Source organism: Lonchura striata, chromosome 12 (genome assembly GCF_046129695.1).
Source record: "Lonchura striata isolate bLonStr1 chromosome 12, bLonStr1.mat, whole genome shotgun sequence".
Lineage (NCBI taxonomy): Eukaryota > Metazoa > Chordata > Aves > Passeriformes > Estrildidae > Lonchura > Lonchura striata.
The window spans coordinates 21,718,426-21,731,505 of NC_134614.1; the positions used below are offsets into that span (position 1 = coordinate 21,718,426).

A 13,080-nucleotide genomic window follows, 5' to 3' on the forward strand; every position below is an offset into this window, starting at 1 on the left:
TGTTTGATTTAGTCTTGTTTAGCAAATGCCAAAAAAGAATTTCCTCCACTGAGCTAGGTCATCTCAAGTGAGGTCAGTCAGAGTGGGCTGCCCAGAAAAATCCCTGATTTTAAGCTGTGTTTTAGTTTATTCCAGGATTTTCTGCTGCTCCAGCTACTCTTGGGCACTGGTGGTGTCCATGAATTGCTTCCCAGCTTAAGTCCCACCGCAGGATCTGGGCTGGACTTGCTCAAAATGTGTGTGAGACACCTCCTGAGATGGATTTCCATATTTGATTAGTGTGAGTGAAGTGGGGAGCCCAGCTTTAGAATGCCTGAGCAGAAGAATTAATGTAGACACTGCATGAAAGCCTGAAGAACAGAGATGCATGCGAGGGGTTTATCAGATACCACAGAATCCTGGAATGGTTTGGGGTGGGAAGGAACCTTAAAGCCCATCTCATTCACCCCTGCCATGGGCAGGGACACCTTCTACTAGCCCAGGTTTCTCAAGCCTCATCCAACCTTGAAATATCAGCTACTGCAGAAAGAGAAACAACATTCTGTGTGTCAGAATCCAAAAGCAAGAAAAATTCTTTATTATGGTCCAAAAAAGGAGAAAAGGACTTGGTGTTTCAGGTATGGGAGCCCAACCTGGAAGCACCAGATGGGAAATACCCTCCTAACATCTGAAAGGAAGGTGGAAAAGGAGAAAAAGAAGGGAAAAGGTTTTTTACAGCAAATGTAGGAATGTCACTAAGTTAGGAATGTCACTAAGTTAGGAATGTGAGGGAGGTGTCCAAAGAGGTCAATGGGGTCCCCATGGAGGTCTGGGGTCCCCATCCCTGGACGTGTCCAGGGACAGGAGGTGGCACTCAGGGCTGGGGACAAGGTGGGGATCTGGCACAGTTTGGGCTCTTTGGTTGATCTTTGAGATCTTTTCCAATCCCACTGATTCTATGATTGAAGGGGAGAATTGTGGCATCCATCATTTTCAATGGTCAGTGCAGAAAATTCAGCAATTCTTACTGTATGTGATTTCCTAAAAAAAAATAACTTATTTTTCCTCGCCAGCCCTACTGCCGTTTCCCAGAAAACAAAGATATAGCCAGGAATAATTGCTTTAGCCTTTAGTTTTGAGTGGAATTTTTTCTTTTCCTCTGCCAAACAAATAGAAAAAGCAGTTGGACTGGTTTAACATATACTCCTATCTAAGAAAAAAATCCAATAGAGATGAAGATAACTTTATTTCTGTCAGCAAAGAAAAATATATATTTGATCCAATCTACACTAAACTTTTCTTTGCAGTTATTGAGAAATAAAAATGGAAAAAAAAAATCTATATATCACATTCTTGGCCAGTATTTGATGACATTCCCCTTTAGTTTTTCCTTCTGTTTTCTTACTAACTACAACAAAAAAGGGAGAGTGCAAGTTTATGTACCAGTAAAGGTAGAGCAGCAGAGTTCCCAGGCACCTCATTTTACAATTTGCTTTGACATGAAGTGAGAAATAACTGAGCACAACCTTTACTACAATAATTGGATTTTTGCCATCAGGAGAAGCTTGTTACATTTGTGTCCTCTGAGAAATAATAAGCTTTTTAGGCTGGGTTTTATAGACTCCACTCTCTGTAACCTTAGGGGGATGTGATGTGCAGTGGTTGGATCCTTCCCTGCCCGAGTTGATCATCTCTCATTGTTCTGTCAATAGTGGTGCTTGGTTTACACCACCACAGCCTCCAAATCATTTTGTGAGACATGGCTTAGAACACAGCAGACTCCTCTGTCTTCCTCCTTTTTTTTTCTCTTTTTTGCTTCTCTTGTTTCAGGTTTTGTCAGTGGTTTTTTGCCCTTTTTGCAATTTCCTTGAAGAATCGTAGGAAAATAGAATTAATTATAAAATCTGAATGGATGTTGCACCTGGAAATGTCAGTTAGGTCAGAGCCCAGGGATGAGTGAGCTTTGTCAGCTGGGGATTGGAAATTTAATTTTAGCATCTCAAGTGTTTTGAAGTCACCTGTGGTGTTTCTCTCCATCACATCTGGGCTCCTCCAGTCCAAAAAACTGCTTAATTTCATGCATCTCATTAAACATGTGAGTAATTTCATAGATTTCATTAATGCTAGCTAGAACTTTACTGTAAACATTGATGATGGTGTACAGGTTTGTCAAGGACTGTTTTTGTCATTTTCCAACCTGTGCTTGAAGCTGAAATGAAACAAATGTTGAAAATAATGTAAGAAATTGTTACTTCTGATTTTTTATGATACCAGCTCCCAAAATATTTGTACCTATTGTGATATTGCTTCAGTACTGTGAGTACATGAGCAGTGAAAAGATAAAATATACATTAAAAAATATTCTATTACAAGATTTTCATAGTGTAAAAGAAGCAACGGGAACATTGTGCATGAGTATCACCGTTCATGAACACAAGAGATTGGCATTGCAGCATCACCAGGATTATTTATCCTATGAGGAATATTAGATTTGATAAAAGGATTGGATATTAGGAAGGAATTGTTCCCTGGGAGGGTGGGCAGCCCTGGCCAGGCTGGATATTGGGGATTGGAGCAGCCTGGGACACTGGGATGTGGGAGGGACAGGATGAGCTTTAAAATCCCTTCAACCAAGTCCATCCTATAACATAACATGATCTGAACCTGTTTTATTTAAATATATGTGATGGGAAGTGTGAAGAGGTAAAACACTGTTTTAGGAGCGGGAGGTGGATATTAAGCTAAAGTGCCTTGTACTCAAAATCAATTTGAATTTACTTCAAACTTTGCATAACCTTCTCCTCAGAGTTATACAAATGTCTTGATAGACCCATTAAAAGCTGGAAAATGGGAGAGAAAAATCTTAAGATATGAGACTCCCAGACGAGCGGAAATAAAAATCTCTAACTGATGTGTGAAATGAGAGTGGATCAGTGAGAATTTTAAGTTTCAATTTATTTCACTTTGTGGCTTTATCACACACTGTTACTTCACCACTTTTATGGAGCAGAACGTACACGTTACAACCTATTTATTCCACTTTATTTTTGCAGGGTCTTCTCTTTGGGTGTGTTCTCATTCTTCTTGTGTAGCTCAAGGAGAAGCCCCCTTTGGTGTCTCTGAAAGAAGAGAAAAACCAATGCTAGTGAATCTATGAGAAATCATTTTTGAGCTCTCCTTTCTGTGAGAAATCATGATTTTTGAGCTCTCCTTTCTCCTTTCTGTGAGAAATCATGATTTTTGAGCTCTCATTACCTGGGTGGCCAAAAGAGGAGATATTCTCATTAGGGATCCCTTACAAGCTCAAAGTCCCTTTCCTCCTTCTAGAAACAGATTTACCTCATCAGGGGATGTGCATGAATTTGTTTTCCAGGATGTTCTGACTTGTTACTGAGCACCACATTGTTTATTTCATTTTCCTGTCTCCCTCCAAACAGTAGAACTGGCAGTATTTTATTTAGTCTCACAAACCAAAATTGTTTTCTCATATTTGCTGTTCCACTGCGCTTAAAACGTGGCTCTTGTCCTTAAGGATACCTTGAAATGTGACTTTTATTCTGCGTTAAGTTTTTTTTTTGGTTGAGACTCCCATTTACACCCCAAATTGATGGCGAAAAATTGAGATTTTCTTTATCATGATGGTACAGTATGAAACAAATTGCTTCAGATTATGATTCCCTCCAGTTTAAATTGTTCTGTTGTTTAGACTGGAGCTGGCTGACAGTTTCTTCATTTATCTTTCTTGGCTAACGCAGCCCTGGACATATTTGAGGCATTAGGCTGGGGCTGGTTTGTCAACCTTGACCTTGTGGCACATTAGCTCCTTGCAAAGCTGACACTCTTCATTTCTCAGCCCCACAGCTTGTTCCAAGCTCTCCGAGCCAGGATTTGCCACAACTGCTTGTGAAATGTGTACGGGCAGGTATCAAAAGCCATCTTACAGGGGTTTTTTATCATACTCCTTGTTTTCACCAGATTGTATTCTTGATCAGAAACAAAAATCTCACTATTCACACCTCATAACAAAATTTCATTGCTGTTTGTCTTCACTATTTTATAGACTTTGTTTTTCAACCAACTTTTACACTTGAAATCTGGGCCATTGAAATTAGCAGTGAGTTTTTGCAACTCAGTGATCAGGAGTTACCTGTCAAGGACATCCTGGTGGTTTCTTCTAAAAATTGGCTTTGCTCAACTTAATCTATAGCCTTCATTTTAGGAAAGGAAACAGCTTTGGAGCAGAAAACTGAGGAATTTGTGTGACTTAAAGCTGATACGGCTGTGTAAGTATTACCATGAGTGCTTGGAGTTTATTCCATGTTCACTTTAAATTGGATAAAACTAACCTCTGTTCCAAAGCCTCCTGGAGAGGAAGCCAGCAAGGTTTCATCTGTTTCTTTTCACCAGGAAGGTGGCCTCACTTCTTCACAACCATTTCTTGCAAACTTTGCATGTTCAAAGGCTGAGGCTCATCTTTTCTCCTAATGGGAATTAATAGCACCAGGGAGTTCTAACAGCAGTTGTCTCTCCAGAAGAATGATGCTGTGAGTCAGTAAATGTTGCCTGTCTGATTTTCTTGCAGATAGGAACCTATGGGAGGGGGGGAAAAAAAGCCACATTATTCAAGAAACAAACAAATAAACCAAATTCACAATGACCCTGCTCACAGGGAATCCCAGAGTGGCTCATTTTCTATGGTAACTCACAAACCTTAAAAAACATCTTGGCCTGAAAAGGTCTCAGGTAAATTGTGCAGACCCAAAGCATTTGGGAATCAGCTGCTGAGGGAACATGAAAACAAAAATGTTGATTGCATGTACTGGGAGAAAGCAGGTGAAGATTTATCCATGGGAGATTTATCCAGCAGGGAGATTTATCTGTGGCTCAGCTCTGGGATGAAGAGCAGCTCGTGGAGGAGAGGGAGCTCAGTGGCAGCCTCAGCTCATCCCTGAGCCCACACGCAGCTGTTTGGCTGCCAGATGCTCTGGTTTTAATGGGTGAATCACAGCTGCAGCCCTGAAAACGCAGCACTTCCCTCTCCAATCTCTGCTGTTCAGTCCTGATGTCTCGTTTTCACTCTGCTGATTATTTTCAGGTCTCTCTATTTTTTTTTTTTTTCTTTTTTTTTTTGTAAGCTGGTTCTTCCTTTTTGTTTTGCCCTGTGTTGTTAGAAATCTTAATGAGCCATAGATTTCTGTGTGGTTATTCGAGTAAAGCTTAAAACTGTTGAAGTCAAAGATATTTGGATATGTTGAAATATTACAGAATTTAGCCATAAATCAATCAAGTTCAAAACTGTAAGAAACTTAAATCAGCCATGTAGGAGGCCCTGGAGGGCTTTTTCTCTCCCCAGGATAAATGTTGTGTTTCACATGGTGACAAACACCCAAAATGCAAATAAGGCTCCCCTCGTAAATTTGGATTGTTGTTCCACAGATTATTTACTTTTATGGTTCTTCCTCTCTAAATGGATAAAGAACCAAAAATATCTGCCCTTGGTGAGTCCCAAATAATAGAGGAAGGTTAGCAAGCTGATCAGGAGAGATCCGAGTGGGAATCAGGGAACAGCTGGCAGTTTGCAGGAGCCTAAAATCAGAGTGACTGTCAAGGGCACAAAGCATGGGCATGTCCAGAAGTGGAGTTTCTCATGACTGTACTGTGAGGATAAAATGTTGATTTTATCCTGCCTGAGTTATCTGCATAATCTCCTTCCCTGACTGCTGAGCTCCTGCAGCAAAGGCACAAAAAAAGTTCTATTTTCTAACTTGTTTTGGGAAAGATCCATCTCACCCAGCAGTGAAAGCTTTGGAGAAGCCACACCCACCAAATTTTGTCTTCAGTGGAGCCTGGATTTTATCCTTCTTGCTGGACCCAGAGGAAGCTGTGAGTATCTGATAGAATCATGGGAAGTTGAAGGGTTGGAATGGGCTTTAAAGATTATTTAGTCCCAACACTAATGGGCAGGAACCACAGTCACTTGTTTACTTGTGAGAATGATAATTTCTCTCAAGAGCACTTCACATCTTCTTTTTCCTAACTCAAAACTCTATAATATATTAATTTTTATTGTCTTTTTATGTCAAGGAAGACACAGATGAAGCTATACAACATTTCACTTATTTCTCATCCTGCAGCAACAATAATTTATGTCAAGAGCTGTAAGCTGCCAGACCACAGGAAATAGCATGAAGTAAATATTTCCTGAAATGCTTTAATAGGAGAGCTAATACTTCTAATGTGCGTGTGCCTTGTAGCTTGGTTTGGTCTAAACTGAGAGTTAATTGGATTGTCATACTTACATGGGTAAGTATTTAAACATGCCTAAACTTCATAAAACCTGCTGGAAAGAGAGACAGGAAGTGTCAGAGCAAAATCAAACCCAAACTTTTAAGCCTGTTTGCACAGCAAGCTCAAGAAACACTTTTGCTGATCTGCCTGAAACCTGTCAATTTAAATGTCATTATTCTCTTTGTCAATGCCCAGGCAAGTTCTGGTACAAATGGGAAACCTAAAAAATATGAATTTTGCTTAATAAAACATACTAAAATGGGCGCCATGAAACGAAATTATTTCAACTGGAATGTATACACTGGGGAAAAGCAAGATCTTGAATATTCACATTACAGCTCATTGAAAAGGCAATGGGCTATGCAACAAGATTGACAACAAAGGGAAAAATGATGAGGAAAATTGCCTTACTTATCTGCTAGAGTGCTCTTGACTGCCAACTGTAATTTTATGGTTCATTATATAAAAAAATACCATTAATGTTAGTACTTGTGTATCATAATCATGAGAAGGGAAAAAGTTCATTGAAATGTGCTCCATTTTTAATCAAGACACTATAATTGTGTGTTTTTCAGGCATCATCAATTTCCATCAATTTTACTGCTGCACAAATAATGGGCTGCTATAGTTCTTCCACAGGTCAATTCCTGCATGAGGTACATTGACTGCAGGGATGTAAACTGTAAATAAACAGTGGCATAACTTATCTTCTCTGATATTACTTGATACACCAGCAGCTTTACGTTGATAAGGGCAGCAAATGGAAGGGCTGGGTTTGAATTGCGTGGTGCACCACAGACCTTGGAAATTGTTATATAAATGTTGTTATATAAAATGTCAGGCAACAGCCAATATTAGCATCACAGAGCCACTGTCACACAGCAAATGTGTCTGTCAATTTAGCTGGGTGTTTTTGGGAGTTCTGAAAATCACAGCTTGGGTAAAATTGTCTGGAACCACAGCAGAGCTGCACTGGGACGTGTCTGCCACCAGCCCTGTGGATTGGCCAGCTCAAAACAGCTCTGGCCACGGGAGAATTTGGGTTCCTCACACCCAGAGGGAAGTGAAGGTGGCACTAATCCATCTCTTTTTGCAAAGGGAGCACAAGGGAGCTTGATGCCATCTTTGGGTGTACAGAAATGTTCGTGCTGAACACCTTTTCTGAATTAACATTGATTAATTTGTGAATTAGTGTTGGGTAATTCAGAATCCAAAATCCCATTCCATAGGATGTCAGGGAACAAATCCATAGCACAGCCTCAACCCCAGAGCAGAGGAGAGGCCTTTCCCAAGGACTCTCCTCTTGACAGAAGAGAGATGATTCCCAGATGATGTTTTCCTAGATGGAGGATGCTCCGACTTTCTTTATTCCATTCCAGTCTATGGTTGAGACTGACCTTTGGTAAAAGCTGCTCTTTTCTCTTGGGAACGTGCCATGTTTTGAGGTAAGTTAAATTTTGTTTACAAAATTGAAGCTTAAACCAAGTCACAGCTGCCCAGCCAAGTGCAAAAGGCTCATATTAGGTGTGCTATCAATATTTTCAAAAGCTTTTTTGTCTACTGGTGCAGAATATTGATAAAAACTGAGGATATTTATGGGTAACCTGAATCCCATTGAGCACATTCTCTTCCTGAAGAATTCATCATGGAATCACAGAATGGGTTGGATTGGAAGACACCTTAAAGATGATCTCCTGCTAATGCCCTGCCTTTGGCAAGGACACCTTCCACTAGCCCAGGGCCAGAAGTACCACCAGATTGTGTCTTCCTGCTGATTTTTTTTAAATCCCAGTTTGATATTGGGATTCTAATCCCAACTACAACTGGGATTTTAGTGCCAGTCTGAGATTTCTTGCAGAGAAATCTCCATGAAGATGCCTGAGAATGGAGCAGGTTGTTGCACCCTGTGAAAGCAGCCCTGGAACACACCACAGCCAGGAATAAACACATTTTCTCTCCACTCTCCCTCTTTTGAAAGCTCCTTGTGCTTGCATCAAGCAGGAAAAGCTCAGTAGACTGGGCAGAGCTGGTGCTGAGTAGCTCATGCTATGGCAAACAACTCATAACAAGTGGCATGGTTTGAATTATATATTCATGTAGTATTTCAGCTGTATTAGTGTCAGACACGATTGGATTTGTGGAGCTTTAATTATAAATTACTTGATATAATAAGGTCAGCTGTCAAAAGCCCATTCCAGTGTCTGAGACACTCAAAGTTTTGTTTTGGGGGGATGAAAAGAGCAGTTCATTTTATTCCTGAAGAGTCTGGAGAAGTGGAGGATGGTGAGACTGAAGCTCAGGGGCTTTCCTGAGGCTGACAAGCCCTCCAGAAATCCCAGCACTTTGCCAAGGCAGCACCATCCAGGGCCCTGGGAACAAACTGCTGCCAACTGAAGATCTGAGCTGAGCAGGAGGCCTGAAATAGCCAAAATAATACAGATATTTCTGCCTATTTTCTAAATGTCACCGCACACCTCCCACTTGGCAGTGGGATCCTCCTGCAGAGGATGCTGAGCAGCCGAGTGGGGAGGGCTGGAGCAGCCTCTGCTTCCTCCTGCCCCCAGCAGAAGGGAATGTCTGGGATAACACTTTGCAAATCTGCCTGGAAAAACATGGCATTATTCATAGTGTATGATTAGTCTTGCACGCTTTCCTTGTTATAAATATGTAACACATGCTCCAGTGCAGAATGTGATAATGTATTCCAACATGATCTTTATTGCTGATATTTAAAAACCTGTTCCTGAATATGCACAGTTTAAATTTCACATGAGTGTACATCTCCCATTTTTCCTGCTTTAAAGCGTAAAGTCTCTCAGGCAAAATGTAGGTTTTATGTCAATCCATTTTTACCCCTTTCCTCAGCTCGTTTGTCTACAGTTAAATATTTTCTTCATCTTCCACAGGAAAATATGAATTATTCTAGTGCACCAAGTGCTGCAGTGTGTGTGCATCTGTGTTTGTTGGGAAGTCAAAATACAAACAGTGGAGAAGATATCCTCATTTGTTTTCCACTCCAGTTTTTAAGTGATATGTTAGGAAGCAATCATAATAAAGAGAAGCCAAAGGGGCCAAAGAAATTATTTCTCAGTGAGACAGCAGCCTGCTGTTATCTCTAATCTAAGAGGCACTGGATAGAGGTCATCTTCTGATCAATGAAGTGAATTTCACTTTATGATGCTGCAAACAGACAGAGAATGCTACAATCAAGTGCCTTCAAAGAGAAAACAGAAGCAGCAAGAGAGTGAGGGGAGAACCATAACAAAAATAAACAGATTTATTGCTATACAGAGCCTGTTTTACAAGGGCCCTGCAGTGTAGGAAGAGGATGTCGCCCTCCTTCAGCACCCTGGATATTCAGAGTATTGCTAAGACCTAAAATCACTTTACCTGCCCAGGACAGTCCTCTGCACAAAGTTAACAACGTGCTCTGCCACGTCCAAAGATTATCCCTCCTAAATGAAAAGCAATTTAGGTTCCAAACTGAACACTTCAGCATGGGCTGTAATGGGACTTTCAGGAATTCTGAACAAGGAATGCTGACAGCTTTTGTTCCACAGCCTCCAGACACTTCAGGCCTGGCTCATGCTTTGCCCATATTTTGCTTTTTAAGAGGAGTTTGACTGAAGTCTTACAGCACTGTCTGATATGATTTTGGATCTCTAAATAATACAGATTTCAAGGCCTGATCAAAATGTTTGCTGCTGAAGTTTTATAGTTTGGAGCATCAAGCATGGACATGTCATGCTAATTGAGCAAGAACTGGATGTGGGATGCAGCCAGTGCCACAAGAAAGCCTTAAAACAGACTCTGCTTGGTTTTTTTCCAGACCTTGCAAAATCAATAGAAAGGTAACGAGGGCCCTTGCTGTCAGCATGGATTAATCTGGAATTCCCTGGCATCTTCAGATCCTTGTGCATCAAAACACGAGTTTATATCAAAAGTTTGAACAGTGGCTCAAAGTGCTCAGGAGTTAAAAAAAAATGACAAGAGCCAGAGAACTAAAACGCCTCCAATTTCTATGGTTTGCAAACTTCAAAAAGTGTGATTGTGCTGGGAGGCTTTGATCTCAATATTACTTTTTTATTGCCTTTGAAGTCCAAAGCAAAGGGCCATTGCAGCGGGATCCGGAGGTGCCGAGTGTTAATTCCCTATAGCCACGTTTAAGGGACAGCATATTAGCTATTGACCACTGGATGCTAAAGAATTAAACCATAATAGAGAGGATTTTCTTCTTAAAGAAGGTTTCACACTCAGCAGTGTTGGTGCAGTTTGAGTTTTCACAACAAAAAGGTCGCTGACACCCAGGACCTCAGGAAGGTGTTTTCTAGAATATCCCAGGCGGACCCAATGGGAAGAAATGACAATGTCTGACTCAATTCAGAAGGCTGAATTATTTCTTTACTATAACTTTGCTCAAATACATTAATATACTTTATAAAAGGAGGATACTAAAGCTACATATAACTTTCTCTGACCCTAACACAACTGGTGACCCTCTCTGAGAGCCCAGCCCCAGGTGGGTTGGATTGGCCACCAGCTCAAAAAAATCCTCACCAAAATCCAACCAAGCCATCAACCCAGGTAAACAATTCTCTAAACACATTCCACATAGGAAAACAAGGAGCAGAAATAGAAATTGTTTTCTCTTTCTTCTCTCTGTGCTCCTCTATGAAAAATCCTGAGAGGGAGAGAAATGTGCTTGCCACATCCCACATTTTTAATACTCAGCTGTTACAGCTAAGCAGGAATTGGTATTCTGTCAAAATTATCCACCAAACAGTGGTGTGTTATTTTTGGAGCTGGTGAGTGAAACCTCTGAGGGGGATATTGGTGAGGGGCTGGAATCTCTGCCTGCTCCTGAGATGGGAACTTTGTAAATTAGCACCAGCATCTATCTTCAAACAGCAGAACTGGAAAGGAAAAATGGAAAGGGCTGCATTTATATGGCTTGTAAAATATTCATTATGTGCTGTGCTTCAGGAGAATCGATCTCTGGAGAGCAGAAGGTTTCTTCATCTCAGTCACATTGCATTAGAGGGAAGAGCTGAGTGGGGTGAGATGTCCTGGGGGCAGTGATGGGGCCAAACAGGGCAGCACGTGCTGGCCCTGAGCTCTGGATGGGGCACGGGGACATCAGGGCAGCAGGAGAGGGACATGAGCTCATCCTCGGGGTTTTGATTCCACTCAGTGGCAAATTGAAACGTTTTTGTAGATTTGGTATTCAGTGACTCGTTTTTTTCTGCCAAATCATAGCAAGTGTTTTGGTTTTTTGTACAGGTATGTGCTGGGATTCCTGGGGTGGCATGTGCAGGAGCCAGGAGTCAGATTTTGATGCTCCTTGTGGGTCCCTTCTAGTTCAAAACATTTAATGAAAGTATGATTGTGAAAATGAATCGATTTTCGGATGGGGCACAGCAAATCTTATTCTGCCCCTCCACAGTTCCCTGCTGCTCTCAGGATGTGCTGCAATATTCCATGTGATGGGATCTGTGCAGCTGGATTGACTTTTTACTATGGCCTCTTGAAATCACTTCTTGAGTAGTTTCCTCATGAGGAAATTTCCTTCCATTGGATTCTCTAAACCTGCCAGAGCCCCAGGCAGGGCTGTGCAGAGGGTGTGAGATGTGGTGTGGGCAGGCACAGCTGGGTTTGCCACCAACCAGTGCCACCAATCCACTGATTTTTCCACTTAAAATACCCTTTCAAGGTTTCAAGTGAGGCGTTCTATTGTGAGCAGGATTCTTCCACAATCTTTCTGATGTTAAAGACTCGTAAAGATTTTTAACAACAGACTTTTATATAGTTAAACTGAGAAATAGCTCCTCTAATGTTTTCAGCTCCTCCTGACAATAATGTCTTTACCTTGGGAGCAAAGTATTCATGCTGATGTCAATAAAGGCAGTGGTTTTGACAGCAGTTTTATACATCAGCATAGATCTGGAGTGCTGAATATTACCTGTGTTATCAATTGGCTAACACTTTCCACGAGAGAGATGTCTCTTTAGAAAGCTGTTCCTTTTATGAGTGTCATCAACTCCTGTCAGCCTGACACCGCTGGGTTTGACTGGGTTTGAAGTTTTTGTTGTTGTTTAAATTTGTGATAACGTGAGTGAGTGCTTTTTTGAGGAATGGATGTTGAAAAATGTGTTCTGTTCACATATAAACGGCTTCATTCAGCTGCTTTTTTGTGAAAGCTCTGAGATCTGTGGAGGAAAATACTTAAGTAATAGAGTGTTTTGCAGTGCTTTTGGTGCTAAAACAGCACAGGTGTAGCTCTCACAGAGGCAGTGACTTATTGCAGCTCTGAATGCCTCTCAGTTTAAAAGCCCTGGGGTTTAAAGCTTTGTGCAGAATCTCTTTTGGATTTTGGATAACCCAAAGGCAGACAGGCCCTGGGAGCACAGGGAAGGTACAAGTGCATAATCCTATCCCAACAAGGAATGCTTTATTAGCAAGTATCAGGAATATTTATTTTTCCATGCTAAGAAAAAAGAAAACCAAACTGACTTTTGTATTTCTAACAGTGCAAATTGGTGTGGGTTCACAGTTTATGGATGCAGAAAGAGCACAGGATCACTGGCAAACCTTGCTGTTGGTGGAAGGAACACCAACAAAAACAGATTTAACATCTGGCACTGCTCAGCACCAGCTTGTGTCTGTGACTGCTGTTCCAGGCCACACTCCTGAAGAAGACCAAGCAGGCATCAGCCATAATTTCAACAGGTAACACTAAATTTTCCCAAAATAATTGCTGCCAGCTTGTAAGGGCCTGGTATCCATACAGAATCCCAGGAGGGATTGTTGGGAGGG

At 41.3% G+C, this 13,080-nt stretch overlaps 1 long non-coding RNA gene across 1 annotated transcript; it reads left to right on the forward strand.

Moving 5' to 3' along the window:
• The first annotated feature begins 5,827 nt into the window (after positions 1-5,827).
• LOC110469859 (uncharacterized) lies at positions 5,828-12,811 on the forward strand. Its single transcript, XR_002465326.1, has 3 exons — positions 5,828-5,862; positions 11,251-11,323; positions 12,795-12,811. It is a non-coding gene; the product is annotated as an uncharacterized LOC110469859 (long non-coding RNA).
• The last annotated feature ends 269 nt before the right edge of the window (positions 12,812-13,080 follow it).